This window comes from Botryllus schlosseri, chromosome 5 (assembly GCF_051294905.1).
Source record: "Botryllus schlosseri isolate E-star chromosome 5, Bs_hap1, whole genome shotgun sequence".
Taxonomy (NCBI): domain Eukaryota; kingdom Metazoa; phylum Chordata; class Ascidiacea; order Stolidobranchia; family Styelidae; genus Botryllus; species Botryllus schlosseri.
Window position 1 is genome coordinate 20,106,544 of NC_137240.1, and position 20,455 is coordinate 20,126,998.

The 20,455-nt window shown below is 40.8% G+C and overlaps 1 protein-coding gene and 3 long non-coding RNA genes across 4 annotated transcripts in view; all 4 read left to right on the top strand.

The window, feature by feature from the left end:
- The window catches only part of LOC145439845 (microfibril-associated glycoprotein 4-like), a 532,879-nt gene that overhangs the window by 135,387 nt on the left and 377,037 nt on the right, over positions 1-20,455 (top strand). The gene's annotated exons all lie outside the window — the stretch shown is intronic.
- On the top strand, positions 1,079-2,788 carry LOC145439346 (uncharacterized). Its single transcript, XR_013915154.1, has 5 exons — positions 1,079-2,220; positions 2,282-2,346; positions 2,411-2,490; positions 2,553-2,579; positions 2,635-2,788. It is a non-coding gene; the product is annotated as an uncharacterized LOC145439346 (long non-coding RNA).
- Positions 12,421-13,176, top strand: LOC145439347 (uncharacterized). The gene is made up of 2 exons (XR_013915155.1): positions 12,421-12,971; positions 13,046-13,176. It is a non-coding gene; the product is annotated as an uncharacterized LOC145439347 (long non-coding RNA).
- On the top strand, positions 16,478-19,470 carry LOC145439348 (uncharacterized). The gene is made up of 2 exons (XR_013915156.1): positions 16,478-17,241; positions 18,187-19,470. It is a non-coding gene; the product is annotated as an uncharacterized LOC145439348 (long non-coding RNA).

The window sequence follows — 20,455 nt, forward strand, 5'->3', positions numbered from 1 at the left end:
AGAATACATTGTCCAGTCTAACCTAGCTCGTTAAGGCGTAAACAAATATTCCGTTGCGAGCCGTAAGTAAATGCGGTGATTTTGATATAAGACTTCACAGAAACTTTGGACTGCCCTTAGATACGATTTCAAAAAATATGTTTGACAATAAATCCGACCACTGCCGCGTTAGGTCGATAAGGTCAAGCACGATCGCCGCTAACGAATACGGAGGCGTAGAGGTGTAGACTATACCAGGTTATACAATTCATTTTCACGCAGATCGTGTAGCACGCGTGAGGATAGCCATACCTCATTGGTTCTACTGGCAGCCACCCGCATTTCAATTATAGGCCTACTTCCAACAAACCAAGATAGTAACCTCAGCGGCGAAGAGGTTTGTCAACTGATATAACATGAACCACCTTACTTCTCAATTCTCATATTCGTCGACAGTAACACAACATTGTGCTACAAGCCTACATTTTAACGGCAGTGCTGGCACGATACCTAACAATCCCAATGTGAATTGCCATGTTTGAAATTAAAATTTGTAAACGCAAACGGCAACCCCAAAGGAGAGAGAATTAATTTGCGCATAATTTCAAAATTACGAAGAAATCACTCGCGACACACTTGCGAGACGTAAATGGCGTGCCGTAGCACAACGGTTCAGAACCACTGCCGTAGGCCGTCATTGGTGGGATTGCCCTTACCCGTGAAGACGACTTTACCACGACTACGTCGGTTTCATGCAGAAAACTCAAAATCAACCCCGCCTGAACTACTACCTTTCTTCGGCCGAAAAATTAACAGAATCTACTCGCGTACAACCTGGAAGACCTTCGCGTACCACAGGTTGGGAACAACTGCAATATAGGAACAAATCAGAGACGTTGACACCCAATTTCGAAAAGGCAAAAAAGTGCACACTGAGTTGAGTTTTATGGAATAATGTGCCTAAAAGTAGTTATTCACAAAAGCGAAAGCGACAATGCCGGACCGTTATATGAAGTTTACATGGATAATATATTATTTTGACAAAAACTATAATTCATATATCAGTGCATGGTCGCGCTGCTGTATCATTTCTGACTCAGGGTGCGTTCATACCTAATTTTCAGAACACAATTTCCCAGAATAATCCTCAGAATGCCAGCAATGTGAACGCAGTCGGGAATCCCGAGGCTGGTCTGAACGACATAATTTCCAAAACTTCGGTTCCCAAAAATGTGGATCTGAACGCAGCCGGCCCCGCGTCGCCTGTCAATCATATTCCAGTTTTGGGAATAGGCGCGTTCAGATCGCGCGGGAAATTACCACTGCATCGTTGTCTGTGCAGTGTGCCTTATAGTTGCGTTTCTCAAGGTGAATTTGGAAAGAGTTATTATCTGCAGTTGTATGGGGCCAAATTGGTATGTACGACGTATATCTAGATCTCTATTATGCCTATTTACTTGAAATGTAGAAGATCGGAATAAGCGGGTGTCATTTTTACCTGTGTACCGTACAGCATCATATAAATGTTTTTTTACATTTCTTGTTAAATATAGATAGCTAGCATAATTTTGTGATCAAGAAACATGTCGTCACGAGGTATACTATGGTCTACAGAGGAAACTAAATTGCTCGTCGATCTCTGGGCCGAGAAACAGATCCAGGAGAAAATATCAAAACGATGTATTAGCAATAGAGAAATCTACGGTAGCATATCACAATCGCTGCAACTACGGGATCACGATAGCTGTTACAAGAGGATGCAAAGACTCATTCGTGATTACCGCAAGTTCAAGGACGACTCGAAGAAAACTGGCGGAGGGGAATTGAGAATACCACCCTCAATTGCTGATGTATATCCTGTTATCGATGCAACCCTGCAAGACAAGGCCTTGACAGACCCGATTCTTCTGAGCTCCATGGATGGTGAGTTTCAATGCCATTGGGACTGAACCATTCTCCTATTATGTTAATTACAGAGCCAGGCAGCAGTGATACGTCTTTTGAAGCTGAGTCAAGTGGTGAGTTATCAATTGCTCCACCAAATTTCATAATAACATTATTTTCATCATTTCCTGTTTGTTTGTTTTTTCTCAAGAAAAAATGTTACTGAAAAGGAAAGGTAACAACGGATTACCCGCCAGTAAGTTTTTTCGCTGTACATACGACTATCTGATAAACTGATGAACAGCTTTTTGTCTGTAGCTCCAGCTAAGAGAAGAAACAGTGACCTTTCACAAATAAGTGAGCAATATGAACAATATAGAAGATTTTAGACAATAGGGATTGTTATTTTCATTTCAAGGAGAGTTAGTGGAATTGGGACAAGAGAGGTCAGACAAACGGATTGAGTCCATTCTTCAATACCAAGTAATGGCTTGAAAATTTTTAATATCCGAATACTGAGACCTAGGATATATTATTTACAATTCAGAGAGAGGAAAGAGAAAAGGAAAGACATGAAAGGGAGCTAGAAAGAGAGCACGAGCTGAAGCTATTCGAGATGCTGACGAGGTTCGTAGTTTATTGAAAGATTGCTTTTGCCGAACATGCTATATAACGCTTTTTCTTCTTAGGGCTCATGGAAACTACGTGATACTCCGGTATGAGACTCAAGCTTGCTGTCAACTGTCTTAATACAATTCGAATGATTTTTAGGCCCGAGGAACAAAACCTGGAAAACCCAGGAGAGTTGCAGGATAACTGATCGAGTGAGAAGAAGTGAAGGCTCTTTCCTCCAAAACTTTTCTTGTTGATGTTTCGTTAAAATAGTGCCATGCACAATTAACCAATAATAAATTTTTTTTTATTATTCTGCGGCAATTCATACTGTAGCAGTCCAGTTTGATATAACTACCACTAGTGAACTCAGAACTATGGTAGAGTTAAGAAATCTCTCAGAGCGTCTCGCACATTCGCTCCTGACACTTCATCGTCCTCGTATGTCGGCACTGGCTCATCAAGTATGATATCGTCGTCCATGTCGTCCCCTAGGGCGTCGCAGAAATTGTGAAGTATGATGCAAGACGCAATCATCATTCTAGCGTTCGTTGGGCCGGCGTTACAGGATTTAAATAGGCATCGCATCTTCAGTTTACCAAATGCTCTCTCCACCACCATCCTGGATTTGCTGAGTACATGATTAAAATGACTGCTGCCCCTATCATTTTGAGCATAGGGCTTCATTAGCCACGGTAGTAGAGGATATGCAGCATCACCAATGATGTAAAACGGTATGTTTTGCCCACCAATTGAAAGTTCACTATGCGGAAAGAGAGCCCCACTCTGAGCTTTTGAGAATAGTTCAGATCTTCTCAGTACCCTTGCGTCATGCACTTTGCCAGGCCAGCCAATAACAACATCGATAAACCTCCCCTTGTAGTCGACCACTGCTTGTATGTTTATCGAATATTGACCTTTTCGATTCCAGTAATCTTCACCGTCTTCAACAGGCTTTGGAATGGGGATGTGACAACCGTCAATTGCTCCAATACAATTTGGCAGGCCATTTTTGACACTGAAATTGTGAGCGGCAAGATGTATGTTCTCGGGTATTTTTACGTGCCTGGAAATACGGTGTGACAAGACTGAGCACACTTCCATAGTGACCATGAAGACGGTAGATTTCCCCAAACCAAAGGTCTCTCCAATGTGGCGGTAGCAACTACCACCAGCAATTCTCCATAATGCGATAGCAATTCTGCAGTCCGGTGATATTGGCTCTTTGTATCGTGTAGTTTGTTTGATAACATCCTGACGCAAATCATCGCACAAGATATGAAAGGTGGACCTGGAGAAGGAAATATGTAACATCACAATTCATTCATCACACAAAATACAATAGATGAATTTATAAGAGGTATGCCAACTTTTTCAGGAATGATCATATGATTGTTAGTTGTAGGTGGTACTACTACTACAAGGAGAGCAGACATTTGTTAATTTTTACTGCAATATTTCTATTCATCAGTGAGGCACTGTGATACTTTTTGAGCCTGGAAAGTTTCTTATCTAGGCCTACTACCAATTAGCTGCCCTGTGAAACTGAGCACTTGGATTTGCATGCGGAATCAGGACTAGCAATAGCAAGATAATTCAGGGCCACCGTTAGTCGGTACAGCTAGTGCATTATGATAACGACAGAAACTGTGATTTCGACTACAAAACCCCCATTAATGCGTCATACAAAAAGTTGTTCCGGCGACAGTTACGCTATAGAATGTAAGTAGAATGTATAGTTATGCTACCGGTACATTTTATGCAAGGCTGGCTCATAGAACAGAGAATGGCAGGGTCTTGAATGTGCGTACGACTAAACTAATAATAATAGTACTGCAACACGTTTCAAGAACTTTCTGACCACAATAGCTTCTGGCACACCTACCTATTTAGACGAAGATGCCTCTTGTAGTCAACCGACGTCCAACATTGCAAGACCCTCTCCCAATAGTTTTCGTTGGCCTTCAAAACGCTATAAACTCGTCGCGGAGTTGGAGTATGATTCCACAGCCACCAAGTGCAAATCAAGTCAAGAAACTCAGGTTCATCGGCCAACACAGAAACAAGATGAAGTTGTCGAGTTTTCATGGCTCTTCTTCGTCGCCGTTTATTACGCAACAGCAATTTATATAGAGCAACGCTTATCAAGCTACCATCCATCTGAGTTGAAAACAACTGTTGTTAATTCACTGCATCACTCATCGCAATCCTTATACTGCACCCGGCCTACGGTGCCCCTTTATTGGCCATTGTAACGCTCCGCCGTAACACAACGCAGCCTGCTATCAACGACGGGAACACCTCGGCGAGGTGATCTCATAACAGCGCTACCTTGCGAGGAACGTCGTTCAGACTGCACGATAATTCCGAGAAAAACCAACTAGTGTGAACGCACAATCGCGAAAATTGCGGACTGGTTTGAACGCTCACATTTCTGGGAAAATTCTGAGGATTTTTGTCCTGATATGAACGCAACATTTCTGGGAACATTATCAGAATTCATGTATGAACGCACCCTCAGAAGATCTCCAGAATCTAGAGATTCCTGAATCGTAATTTATTAAGAATACAACAAATTCAAAAGTCCGCGTTTACAGTTTAATCTCTTGTATTCCTCACAACGCATATACACGCGGCCAACGCCAGATTACGACTTAAGCAAAGGGAGCATAGAAATAAGTGAACTTGTATCGTCGTTACCGCCATTGTTTTAGCAGCGGTTTATAAGTGTATTCAACCAGCCAATCAACATCGTCAATTCCATTGTTCGCGAATAAAGGTGTTGCTACTTGTTTGAATGAAGCGCCTATGATCCGTGATACAATTGTAATATACTATGATCTATATATGCTTGGCAATAAGGTGTTCAAGTGAAAAGCAAAGCGTGCGGCCCGCGAGCATTTGTAATGTTTGAATCCGACCCGCGACGTAATTTGAGTTTGACACCTTTGGTCTACAAAGTAGGATATTTAATCCCATACGACCATTCTGTTGATGTGCTTACTGAAGCATTAGCAGTTCAAGCGAAACTGCTTGTGATTTCCCTAGTTTGAAAACGTTACAAATTCGTTTCCAATCTTTTTGCAAATTTAGAGGTCTCGCGGACCCCCTGAAAATGCTTCGCAGACCCCCGGTTGAGAACCACTGGCCTAAGACTTATGCGACTCGCATGAATATTGTGCGTGTGGGCTCCACCTAATAGCAAATTTCTAGAACCGCTGCTCAGATTATTCCCAAAAGTTTTCGACCCAGTACCGAATGGTTCTAAATTTTCGCAATGTCTTTGGCGTCACTTGTTACTTTGTTTCCCTACAGAGTATCTGCTGCAGCTTAGTTACCCTATTTGAACGCAGGGATATCTCAATTCTACGAGGAATTGTGTCTCTTATCACGTTCAGTCTTGATTAGACTTTGTCTTTGATAGTTTGTATTGATGAATACCTCCTAACGAAATCAGTGTAACATGAAGCCACTGGTCTGTTGCATGATGCACCTTTAAGCGTTTGATTAAGCATCAACATCAATGCAATCAACCTTCACCTTTACTAGAATATATATTTCAAGTTGCTACAAAATGTAACTGGGACAAAACAATGATATATTTATAGGTTCATCCGAGCCCGTATCGACTACACAATCGTACGATAACATGGCTATTATGGAGTCTGCATGGATCGATGATCTTCTGATATGGCGCGAGCATGTTGCGGAATGGATACGCCTGGTTGAACAAGGATGGTATGTATCACGGCTTGTAAAATGTGAAATCCTTGAGTGGAGAATTTTCCCTGTATTAGTTTCTGATTTAGCGGCCAAAATATACAGTAGCGTAAATGCACGTTCGGTAGCGTTTTCCACAATTAAAAAAAATGCTGCGTTTTCTATTATCAATTTGTCAGGTATTAATGATATAATCGTCAATGAGCCTGCAATAAGCTTACAGATAAGCCGTAAACACTCCTTGTAAATCGTTTGAAATTCACCATAGACTTGAAGAGTGGTTCCTGACTTATTTGTCTTCACGTACCCCTTTTGATCGATCACATCCCCCCCCCCCCAAGTTTTAGTTCAAATTAAGCTCAATTATCTCGCCGCCATCTGGTGCAATTATTAACTGTTTACTACTGTAAACTGCAATAATTGCTCTTTTCACGAAAATACCATCATACTGTAGATCAGGGGTCGGCAACATTTCGTATGCAGCAGTGACGTGCGGTGAGGCTCATGGCTGGTGAGGCACGGACCCTCCCCCCCCCTCCCACACACACACACACGCACGCACGTAAAGTGCCTGATAAAGAGACCCAAAACGTGAATAACAACAGCAGCGGGTATAGAGAGCATTTTCTTTGCACACTGATAGCCGTTGCAATTTCACATTATACAATACGCATTACGTATTGGCCGTCGCTACTATATATTTCCTACAAGACAGTCAAGACCAGGGGTTCTCAAAGGGTGGGCCACAGAGCATTTTGAGGTGGGCCACAGAGCCATTTAGAAAATTTTAGAAATAATGTAAGTTTAGTTATATTTCTTATGTTATTCGCTTATATTAGTATTATCCAATTATACGTAGGCTACATAAAGCTTTTCATCCGACTCTGATTAGACGTAGTGGCACGCATGAAGTCAGCATGTACAAATCGAACACGTTAGGGAGAAACGGTGGCTTTTTCTACTGGCTATGACAATCTACGGCTAACAGCAACTAAAATAATTTCAAGCGTATAATAACTGGAAGATAATGCTGAAGTAACCAAGTATTCTGGCAGGGTCATATGTCGTATCCCGTTGAAAGGGGTATGCAATGAACCCGCAATGAAGTGCAATTGATGTATAGATTTACTGTACTTCGGCAGGCCGTATTATTGCAAGCTAAACATAGCCATAATTGCAAATTATTAGCAACTTCTGGCGGAGGTATACTGCACCACCGCTACAACGAATCTTAATGGATTGAGGATTTATCGGAGCGCATTAATCTTTGAAGTCGGTTTAAAATGTCCTGCCTGGATATCATTGTACATACTGAAAGAGTCACAGGAATTGATTGCATCATTGGATTGTATATTCTGACATCGCAACGTCAGTAGTTTGGGTACAAGACATACAAAGTACATCATGCGTATTGAAAAATCTTTCTCCACTTTTCTGTATTACCCCATACACCAATGAATTGTTCGATGCTGGCCCAGAATGAATATAATATTCCCCACAATAGTATCACTAAAGTCCCAATCACACAGTGTGGGGATCTGATCATTGTGTTTCGCGACGCGAATGGAGCAGCGGACGAAATTAATCTACTTAGGAGTTTTAGCTCATGATCTACCAGGGCCGTAACTGCGGCATCCACATCCCCAATTGGGGGAGCTCAAAGGGCCCAAGATTATTTCGTTGATCGTTTGTTAAACGATATTTATTCAACTTGTTATTTTTTTTCGCGCTTCGCGCGATTTCATATCCCGAGAGATCGAGATTTAAATATCATCAGTTAGAGAAAAATGCCCATATTTTAGAGAAATAGGCATATCGGCGCTGTCCGTGACGACGAATTAAACAGGATTATGACTCCAAAATATCAGGTGGGCCACAGCACATTTTTAAATCGGACAATGGGCCACGGCCAAGAAAGGGCTGGGAACCCCTGGTCAAGACTCAAGACTGTTGTTTTCCGAAATAGATAGCGCGTTTCACTGTGCTGCGATTGTCCAATTGTTAGCGAATAGTGCATGAGGCAAATTCGTTTGTGCTCACCTGGCTATTGTTTCTCTGCGATGGCATTGTTTGTAATAAAGCCGAATGTCATCACCTTCCTTGGCGATTTTGAGGGGGTTCTGGTGGTCTGACACTGTTAATATTTCGATTTTCGGAAACAGTGTGACGACAGCATTCGATTGAAACCAGTTGTTATGAATTCCGAGCTATTTATGATGAATTGCATTATCGCAGGTGAGGCACGACCCGCCCGTGCCTCACCTGTGCCGCAACTCTCCTTTCGCGCTGTATTTTTGAATAATAATTATACAAATTGATGATGCTGTGTGAAAAAATGTTCAAATTTAGTTATTTATGAACATCGATGTAAAATATCAATAATCATCGACTCATGGAGGGTTTTCACAATTTTCACTTATTCGCCCTGACGACAGGTGAGGCACTGCCTCACCTGTGTTCATTTTGTCACAATTATCGTTTCAAGCACGGAATCTCACAAACCGCTATCTGAGGCTGACGACGGAATCGGTGACGTCAGTGTTTCTCAATGTGGGGGTGCACGCCCCTTGGGGGGGCGTGGAAGCTCCTCGTGAGGGCACGAAGCCGCCAGGCAGAAATTATGTTTCTTGAACTCGGAATGAGTTCAGTTTGTGCTTCAAGTCGACAACAGCAATAATCCCGATAATATTACAATTTTAAATGCCACAATTGCGACGTACTATTCATTTATAGATTATAACAAATATCGGACCTTGCACCGATCAGAAGTTGTCTCTGAATTGAGAGTAACCTGTTAACGAATTTAACTGTTAGTTGATGTTTTATGGGCTTTCTGACAAGCATCTCTGCAGGGTGCGTAGAAAGGCACAACGATATGGAGAAATACGATATTCACTTATAATGTCATAATGAAACTGAGAAACAACGATTAAAATCAGGGACGAGAAAAATACGGATCCGGATCTGCCCGCAACTGGATTATGAGCCTTCTACACGCTAAAAAAAAATCGAATCTGACAGCGTTGAAAAATGTTTCGTGTCACTGAATAAATCCAAGTCGATACCATCCTGAGAAACTACTAGCTCTGTTCCGGTCTACATATATTTGCCAACAGTCTTCCTGTTCTCTTCCTTTTCAAGAGCTTGCATTTACTTCTTTACTTTATATCAGTGGTTCTCAACCTTTTTTCAGTCACGCCCCCCTTTTTGATAGTGAAAAGTTTCGCGCCCCCTTTATCGTCATATCACAAAATCCAACCGGGACGCTAGCAACCCCAACAGATTGTTTGATGGCATGGAAGGTTATGATGTTGATGAGAGAAATAAAAATATGAAATTAGGTCTGTATATAGAGAAACACGCGTGAAATGGAGGCAAATCGCACGGAGCGCGAAAAATTTTTCCAGTTGACCGCTTCTTCGCGCCCCCCTTTAATGTTTTCACGCCCCCCAGGTTGAGAACCACTGCTTTATATGGTCATGAGATTACAGCAAAGATACAATGTTAATATTTCCAACCAACAAAAAAATTGAAAATTATGATTTTTTCGCAACTTCTCGACTTGCTAATCCCCTTAAATATACATTCAATACAATTTATTTTGTGTATAGGTGAATAAATACGCGATTGATGTATCGATTTAGGAATCCGGCTAGCAACGTATTGCATATTACCATATCAGGCCCGCCGATTCGAGAAGTTCCCGCCACTGATTTTAATCGAAGTGGCTCACAACGCAGAAGTACCCTTTCCGAGTATACTCAATTAGGATACATTCTATAGAATGCCACTCCCAAGACGCGCATAATACGCCGTGTGCGTCAAATCATTCGGCGTGCCATGAAAAATTATCTCGCGTACCCTACCACTTGGGGTTACCGACCCCCGCTATATATATTTTGAAGACTCAAATTGTTTCAACTCGAATTCATTGCTGGAGGTTTATCTAGATTCCCCCTCGCCATTATCATCCGTGTAAATGGTGTCTTATTAAAGCCCAGAAGTGGGTCGTGCTACAAATCGGCAGCTACGCAATAAAAATGAAGAGAATTGCCCTGACGTAAATGACTATGGTAGTCGACAACCTCCATTAATACGACAAACAACTCAAATCCATTAAATGGGATGTTCGCAGCTGCATGACATGATGAAAAAGTTGAAATGGGGGGTCGTGATGTGCAAATAAAAGCCTTAGATATGAGCTAGAGAGCAAAAACCCACTTTCATAAAGATAGGTAGAAGTGGATGAAATATTAGCCCGTAACACCTCCGATGACAAATATTTGGGTGTGGCCGCAACATCAGCCACCAAAGTTAAGAAATCTTTAGGATCTATTAGGAAAACACTTGAAGAATCTTATCCTGGCAACCGTAAATGTACACTAATTTCCTGAGAATGACAGCTTCAAACACAAAAACACTTGGCAAACATTGCGAAATTACCCTGACTGATCCCCATATTCCAATTTGTTATATTTGCCATGAACCGTAATAAAACATTTCTAATTCGAAATATGGTCGCATCAAAAAGTCTACCAATTGACTGAATGTAGGAGGTTATCAAGAGGATATCTCAAACGGCCGTTCTGTTGATGTGATCCCTGACGTTTCGGCAGTTATGGAAGCAACCTTGCTTCATAGGATGTACCTTTTAGCTTAGTAAATCACAAATTAGGTTATCAAAATCAATCATGGTGAAATCAGGAGGTTTCACCGACCCCGGTAGGGATTCACTGGACTAGCGAATCGAGAATTGAAAAATGGGCAGTAAATCACGAATCAATAATCATGATTAATTGGAGCCTGAAATAATATGCCAGTGATTGACTGCCAATTTGTTTTGTTGAATTGTGTTGGTTTGCAGAAAGTTGTGTTGGTTCCACTGCAGATATGTAAAATCACCATTGTCAATGTTTCCATCAGGACCGCATAATAAAATGTAACATGCCCGTCAGTTATTTTCTAGGTGCAGAATGTTAATACCAGCATTGATATGTATAGCACGGTTGTCCGACATATAAGCATGCGACACATTGAAAAACGACAGATCAGCATGCGTCACATTTGCATGCGACACTTTGGCATATGGTTTCAAAACCCCAAAACTTACCCCAACCCCGACCTGAACTCCGAAATCAACCCTCATATATTTCCTAACTCCAAACCTAACACTAACGCAATCCTCGATCTAAACCAGGTGTGCAAACATCCGGCCCTCGAAGCAATTTTTAGTAGCTTTAAAAATGCGCGTATTATTCACCACATTTCTAACAAATCTTGAAATTTTGAAAATGTGTCCATTCAATAACCCCCCAAAGCAGCGAATGTCAAGTGTGTTTAAAGCCCACATTATTACTACCTTACGGCGGTTTTTTGGTTTCGAATCATCATTACGAGTCAGTGGCTGGCATTGGCACCCAATTCCGAGAAGGCAAATAGCGCATATTAAGCTCGGAGATTTATGGGAAAATCGACTAGAAACCAGTTATTCAGAGAAGCGAAAATGTCAATGCGAAATCCTTATATGCAGGTTACATGGAGAATTAGGTTGTACTGCTACATCACTCATGACTCAAAAGGTCTCCGGCCTCGAGAGAAACCCGAATCGCTATATGATCATGATCATATGAAGTAGATTCCAACGTCAGTGTTTACATACCAACTTATATCATCGCTAGAGCCTATGTGTTCTCGGTTTATAACAGTGTTCGGTCGCCCCGTCGTAATATTACCAATTATATATATATATTTGCTAATAACGGTGAATCCAAATTACACTGTAAAAAATAAACCGTGTATTTAACGTGTTTTTTGCATGTTTTTTCCAAAAACACGTTAAACGACGGAAAACGCCGACGTGTTTTTGAAAAAAACAAGTTTAAAACCGAAAACGCGACGTGTTTTCCAATTAATCAAGTTCAAAACTGAAACGTAACATGTTATGTAAAAAACATGTTGCGTTTCAGATTGGAATAACGTTGCTCTGATTTGAAAGCTACTGTCGCACTGATTCCGAAAATATGCATTAAAATCTAATCAGGGTAATGGAACGCCTTCGAAATACACCCAAAAGTATGAAATTCGGCATTGTTCCGAACCACGCGTTATAGGGCTGCGTCGCTGCGATTGTTTGGAACAATGCTGATTTTCAGATTTTGAAGGCTACTTCGGGGTAATTCCATTGCCCTATTGAAATTTTAATGTATATTTTCAGAAGGACACGGAAATAGTGTCAGGGACAGGGATTCTGCACAATGTTGATACAGTGGGACCAGATTCGGATTTTATTGCACCAATTGGAACGCAACATAATTGCTAATCCTATCGCTGACGATCCGAGCACTCAAATTAAAAAAAGTTGAGCTTATTTATAGGCTACTGTCGCATTGATTCCGAAATATACATTAAAATCTTATCGGGGCAATGGAACCCCCTCGAAATGCACCCCAAAAGTCTGCAAATCGGCATTGTTCTGAACGATCGCAACAACGCAAAGGCCGTTGTTATGGTGATTGTGCTGCATCGCTGCACGATGCCGATTTTCAGATTTTTAGGCTATTTCGGGTTAGTTCCATTGTCCTAATGAAATTTTAATGTATTATTTTCAGAATCAGCGTGACGGTAGCTTTCAAATAAGATCAACTTTATTTAATTTGAGGGTTCGGGTCTTCAGCTATTGATAACCGATCATGCTGCGTTCAGATTGCTGAGCACTTCAGTAGTCAATTCCTCACGACGAGCAAGGGTGATGATGGGTGGTGCGAATCTATGCGTAGGTTAGTTATCTATAAAAAAAAAAGACATTTGAGTATTGGTCTTGATTGGTTGAAAAACTGAGGTATAATTTCAGTTCACAGCTCACACGATTTCCGAATCCGTGGTTGGAAAACAGGAAATTTTAGTTCACGGTCCTCGATTTCAGTCTCCGTCGTGATTGGTTGCAGAACGACGGTAAAATTTCAGTTCACCACTCACACTATTTCACGATCCGACGTGATTGGTTAAAAAAACGGAAGTTCTAATTCACTGCTCACGTGATTGCCGTATGCGTTACGATTGGTTTGAAAAACTTTCAGTGCCGGGAAGCCAGTAGCCACTTCCATCGGCGATCACTACGCGGCCATCAAAGTTGGCGAAACTGATTGTAGAGTTTATTACCGGCTGACGGTTATTGATCGTATTTGTCCAGTTAGTAGAGGATGCATTTCACATCAGTTTTCATCGGGGAAAGTGTTTCCGATTCATATGCGCGCCTACGGGGTGTGCATAGTTGGTGTGCTGCATTTAACTGCAGTACGGTAACGTGTGGCGTGTGGAGGCAGCATATCGTTTAGCACTTACCATATATAGCTTCAGAGTGCATACGGTAACCAGTCGATTACAGTATATCATGTTGGGGAATGTCTTAGCTTAACTATGTAAATAATGAACCTAAGAAAGTTGAGCCAGTTGATATATTAGGAGGATGTGTATACCATGCCAATATGTTGCATTTTGTCGAATGCAAGATATGGAGGGACAAGTTTGCTCTGTAAAATTATGTGACAAATACGGCAAAAAAGAATTCATGTTGTCAATCAGGATCAAGATGGTAAAATATTTTTCTATGAAGATTTTGACGGGCACTGTGACATTTGTGGTATCCTCAAGTCAGGCTTTGGGCGATATTTACACTGTTATTCCTGTGAGGCTATGACAGAAACCGGTTTCCTTTGTGTTTTACAACCTGGTGAAATATTTTACCAGAGACTCCATAATTTACCGGTATACTGTATTGGTAAATTACAGTATGGTGAGCAATGTTCCCTCTAATTTTTGACGAGTCTGCGCACACTCACGAACTCACTGCGCAGACCCTTGGACAACAGTGCGTAAAGACTAAAAAAAAGGTCATCATATCGGATTTTTTGTGCGCAGAGACCGTGTTAGCACTGCGCATTTGTGCATGTGCGCAGCTTAGAGGGAACATTGATGGTGAGATCGCTACATTAGACTGCATCATAGAATATGTTTCGAAGTTTAATAGTGAACTATATGCCGATAGAGAAAAGTTCCGGTAATTAAAATTGCGTAATTTTGAACATGACGTTCTATTTTTCAGATTCATCAGACTGGTTAGCGATTTATTACTCTTGTGCTATTAAATATGAAAATGCTGATCATCCATGGTAATATTAGAAAGGTGATCACAGTTGATCACCTATCTGAGATTTATGATGTTGTGAGATGTGCAGTTCGTAGTACCATCTAGGACAGAAAATTCACTACGGAATATTACGACAAGTCGCTTGAATTGAACGGCGATTTCTATGAATTGTCTGCCAAAGATATGGGACAATATGACTGGTTTGACGATGGAAGTGAGTAATTATATTCTATGCATGTCAACAGAATTATCGTCATAAAGCGATGATCATGGTAATCATACTGTACTAAAATTATCTTGTCTTGTTCGATATCTGTAATAGAAACGAATATAGATTTTTAGCCAAAATCACGGCGTGTTATGCAGGGCTTTAGAGCAGCCGCAAATTTAAACTGCTCCTGCTCTAGCTGCTGCTCCGGCTCTGAAATGATCGCATTGGCCTGTCTATATCAGGGGTGACCAACCCGTGGGCCAAATATGGCCAGCGAGAGGGTTTTGCGTGACCCGTGAGCTAATTTCCTATTATATTATCGAAAATGAATTGCTCAGATTGTGAACTTGCAATGCCAACAAAAAATTACAATTCTTGCTGCGACACTTGGGATCTTGATGACTAAAATATCAGTTCCAACGCATTGGCAGATCCAGGGTCCAGTCACCTTTTCAGTAAGTCGTCGTACATTACAATAAAGTAAAATAGCAGTGAAATTTTTTTTCACGCTTTGCGTGTTTAATTTTCGCACGATTTTGAAGTTCATAGGTCAATAATATTGTCACTTGATTATATTGCGGGCCTGCTGTATATCGCTGGGCTAAGTTTGCGAGGACTGGGTTATTCGGCGCATGGACATATCGATATTGAAAGCTGCGACCGCAACATGCGTCAATCATTTCGTGCCTAGGTTTCATAGTCGACTGCCAGTGCAAACGCAAGGTCGCATATGTTGAACGACACTTTGTCTCGTAATCGCTAATATAGTTAGACTCAATCTGAAAACGAAAAAAACGCCTATTTTATCCGATTGAGTCTAACTGTATTCGCAATTACGGGAGAAAGTCTTTTCGCGTTTGCGCTCGCATAAAGATCGTCAATGGTGAAATGGCGATATCGATGTGGCCAGACGCCAAATAGTCGTGTCCTTGCAAACTGAGTCTAGCGGGCGGTATACAATAGACCCGCAATACTCGAGTAATAATATTATTGACCTTGTTTATTTATAAATTTCGAAAATTTTATCTGCTTGGCGTGGCTAGTGGACCGCGAACTCGTTCGTCAATTGCATGTGGCTCTTCAGCCGAAAAGGTTGGCCATTCCTGGTCTATATAGATTACTAATCTACCATAGGTTAGTACTTTTTTGTTTCCCGAATAGAATATGTTGGAATATGTTGATATGAACTTCTTCAACGAATATGTGATGTTCTCCTAGGGTGATTTTATTTTTATCTAAAAACCGAAGATTTTGACCGATAAAATCTGACATTCTGTCAATTTTGACATTTTTAACCCTAAAAATCTTAATTTTGATGAAATTGTGATCTCGTATATATGTAAATTGCCTGTTTTCCCCCATTACCTTAAAATTTTAGGCTACTGCTTATCTTCATTTCTGGTCGGAACTGTCTGTTCTTACGAAATAGTTGGCCTAAAAAAACTTTTGCTCTTTCTGCAATAAATTGACCCGCTATTACCGGCAAGCTGATAATTTGCTGGGCTTTAATGAAGATATTTATTACAGAGTCAACCTGCATCGGTATATTCTCCAGAAGACGAGCGCAGCATCGAGGTACAGCAAAAAGCAATAAGTGTCAAGTGGACGAAAAGACTGCGTGACAAGAAAAGATTCAGGTTAGGATGAAAAGAACATTTGAATCGTGTCATGAGGCCATTTTGAATGGGATATCAACACAAAGTCTGTTCGAGATTTAGCCGATGTTGATCGATGCGCATTGGGCAGGTATAAAGCAGTGTTGGGATCAACTCACTGATGCATAAAGCGCTGGTGAAATGTCTTGTATTTGCAGCTCCATTATTTGTTAAAACCTCGTTTTTGTCCAGTAAATTTTGAGCTTTATGACCTAATCAGGAAAATGTGACTTCATAGCTTTAATGTAGCTCAAAGGGATACGGCTTTGTGTTGAAATTGATTTCACGACTTGCTGATGCATAGAACAAAATATGGCTTTGAATGGCCCTAATTATTACCATGGGTTAGCAAAAAGTGAAGTCAGTTTTCAAAATGTATAAAACTCGTCGGTGACCTAAAGATACTTTTTAAATTAACATACATTGTTCTTTTTGGGCAGATTTAGTTTTCTTGAATTTTTTAATCGCACATACTTCCAGACGTAGACATTTCTTCCTTAGATATAAGGGCGACCAACCCTCGGGCTGCAAGGCGATTCTAGAAATTGATTATAATATTTATTAGTACTCGCAGAAATATTGTCAGCGGTGAAACCTTTGCACAACGCGATGTACGCAGCCTCGCTGCAACCTTGATATTCATATGTCCAAGCTTGGAATAATCCTTGTCAAATGAGCCCAGAGGTATACAAAGGCGACCTGCAACTCCTTGCAGGACATGACTGCACACTTGGTTGTCGTAACATAATTGTCATCGAATTTGCTGCGTAGTAATATGTGTCATGTTTTCACCCTTGCCCAACCGTGTTACCTCCTGTCGGATGACTGAAAATCTCTATCAACATTAGAGGGGCCCGCGCAAGGTTTCAAAGTCGCTGATTTACTTTACGACGTCGCAGTCGCGTCAAAACATACATAGAGTTGATTTCTGACACTTCTCGTTCAGGTCGTCAAAAACTGGGGTGGATGGTCGGGATCCCAACGATCTTCAATTCTTCAATGACAACTATGGCAGCTTCCTGTTTGTTGACAAAGTAAGTTGTTTGGTGTATGTGTAAGCATTATGTCACTGTGTTGTGGACACAAGCAAATCGCATGGCTCACTGCCATCAGGCTACATCATTCACATCATACAAAAAAGGCAATTTATGGCACTATTAACACTGTATTGCTGTATTAACACTGTATTTGATAAAAATTGGTATCTCGAAAGGTCACTGTAAATCGAAAGAATGATGTAATCCAATATCAGTGAGTAACGAGATTTTCCCGTGTCCATGCTACTGTAGGACACTATGGTGAAATTGTCACTAGTATATGGCGTCCAATCAAAGAAGATGATGTGAAACCAATATTGGCCCCTCCTATTTCACTTAGAAAGTTGCAGTGTTACGACTGATGCTAAAATCATTCCACTCTGGGTACCATTATGCTCGCTCGATATCCTTGAAAGCACCATCACGTACGATCGTTTTCTTACCTCTTTGCATGACCCCGACTCGCGCAGTAATGACTTATTAGGTAGGCTTACCATATTTTGGAAATCTAAAAAGAGGACACTTTTTCAGAAATTTGAGACTTGCAAAACCGGAGAAGAATTCTCAAAAATCGGTGAATTTTGCCCACTTTGTGACCGGTTGACTGGAAATTTTTTAAAAAAGGTCAACTTTTCGCTCAGAGCTCCAATCACCGTTTTTCACTCCGAAATACCCGCAATAGAGTCACTTCTGTGCTAATTTACGGCATATCACTCGCATTTCGCTCTAAATGTGACCTAAATTTTCAAAAAAGAGGACAAAATCTCAAAAAAGAGGACAAAAGGGCGTCCTCCGAGGACACTTTTAAAAAAGTCAAGAAAGAGGACAAATCCTATTGAAAGAGGACGCATGGTAACCCTATTATTAGGCCTCATACTCAACTCAATTCTTAATCTCAGACCACATCGATAGTACTAAGCTAATATCATTTTTATTTATCAGGAGCCAAAGAATTATATCCGACGATCAAGTACAATACGATCCTGAATGAATGGAAGGTTCTCTTCTATGGCAAAGTTATCAAAGGGGTCAGAAGCTTCCATCATGCTATGGCCATAATACTGGCAATATACTGGCTGTTCAACATCAAGTTCGCTCCATCAGCCTCTAATTCATGGTCCGTCGTCACGAACTCTCCTTCGAAACTTCCGAACGTTAAGTACACTGCGGCTGTCTCGAAACTTTGTAACGTTAGGTAGACTTTGGCTGTTCGTAGTAAATTAATTTGAATAATTCACCAAGGACAGGTCAATATTTTTAGCCGTTATAATTCTTGTGTCATTGCATTAGGTACTCGGCGCCTTTAACTGTGACAATTTGTAATAACTTAATTAATCGAGGACCGGTCAATGTTTCCAGCCGGTATATTAATTCTTGTTTCATTACATACGTTTCGAAACTTTCTAACTTTAGGTGTGGCTGACTGTGGCTGTTCATTGTAATTTAATTTGATTAATTTATTGAGGACGGGTCAATGATTTTAGCCGTTATTATAATTCTGGTTTCATTACATATGTCCAAAACTTCAAAACATTAGGTACTAGGCGGCTTACACTGTGGCTTTTTGTAGTAAATTAATTCATTGATGACGGGTCAATATTTTTAGCTGTTGTTGTAACAATTCTTCTTTCATTGTATAAATTCCAAAACTTCTTAACGTTAGGCTCTCTGCGGCTTACAATGTGACTTTTTGTAGTAAATTAATTAATTTATGAGGGGCCAATATTTTTAGCCGTTGTTGTAAGAATTTTTCATTCATTGCATAAGTTCCAAAACTTCTTAATGTTAGGCACTCTGCGGCTCACACTGTGGCTTTTTGTAGTAAATTAATTCATTGATGACGGGCCAATATTTTTAGCCATTGTTGTATATAACTCTTCTTTCATTGCATAAGTTCCAAAACTTCTTAACGTTAGGCACTCTGCGGCTTACACTGTGGCTTTTTGTAGTAAATTAATTCATTGATGACGGGCCAATATTTTTAGCCATTGTTGTATATAACTCTTCTTTCATTGCATAAGTTCCAAAACTTCTTAACGTTCGGTACTCTTCGACTTACACTGTGGCTGTTAGTAGTAAATTAATTGCGCCATGACATGTCAATATTTTTAGCCGTTATAGTAATTCTTATTTCATTACGTATTATCCGAAACTCTCGCCATTTCAGAATTTTTCTTGTTTTGATGCATTTGTTCTCAATATACCATCATTTGATCCAACACTGAATTGCTTGTTTTAATTCATATCCTGGCTACAGATTTTGTGCCAGTCGGTCCAAGGTGAAAGGTCAATTGAAGTCTCAGGTCAGACGTGTTTTCGAGATTACATGACGGGCAGAAACATGTTAGGCAACAGGTGGAACTAAACCTGTCGTATGGTTTTACATGACGGACATGTATTAAGAGGTACCAGGTGTAAACATGTCTATGGACACCTTTATTTTTTACAGTGTAGAACCCCTATTTTCCGTAATACAATGTAATGTATAATGTGTTTATAGCCTTGATAGTAAAGTATTCAAAATGAAAAACAAGGGCATGGATTTTCAGGTATTATTGTGGAATCCTCTGAATCAGTGGTTCTCAACCTTTTTTGACACGCGCCCCCCTTGGAGATGGTCAAAAAATTTGCGCCCTCCCTGACCCCCCTTGCATTTATCGTCATGTCAAAGGAGCACATCAGCATCTAATACAGAGGTGGGCAACGTTTTTGATAATCATGACCGCATTTCGATTGCTTATGTAGCGTAAGGCCGCATTCCAGGGCATAGCCGCAATGAACGATCTGGACGCAAAATTCCTACGGTAAACTGTCCATATCCATTCCCGGTGAACTCCGGACTATTCTACTTTTCACAATGGCCTATTGCACGCACCGAAATCGCGAGTGGCAATGTTATGAATAGTTGCCGGGAGGTGCATATTGTCGCGCGGAGCGCGTAAATTTTTCAGGGCCGCGAACGAATTGCTATTTCTTGCCAATTCCCATTCCGGCTCAGATTAAGAAGGGCGCCACTGCATTAAAATAGAAAAATGAAGTCTTGTTGAATTGCGCGGAGGGCGAAGAAAATTTCAAGATTAATTAAAATCTCTCGCAAATGTGGGAGTGAATTCGTAATTGCAATTTGCATGTCTACGGCCGCCAACACATACTAATTGAATTAGGCGTCGACGGCCGCTCAAATTCCCTTCTACGGCTGCAGGCTGCCCAC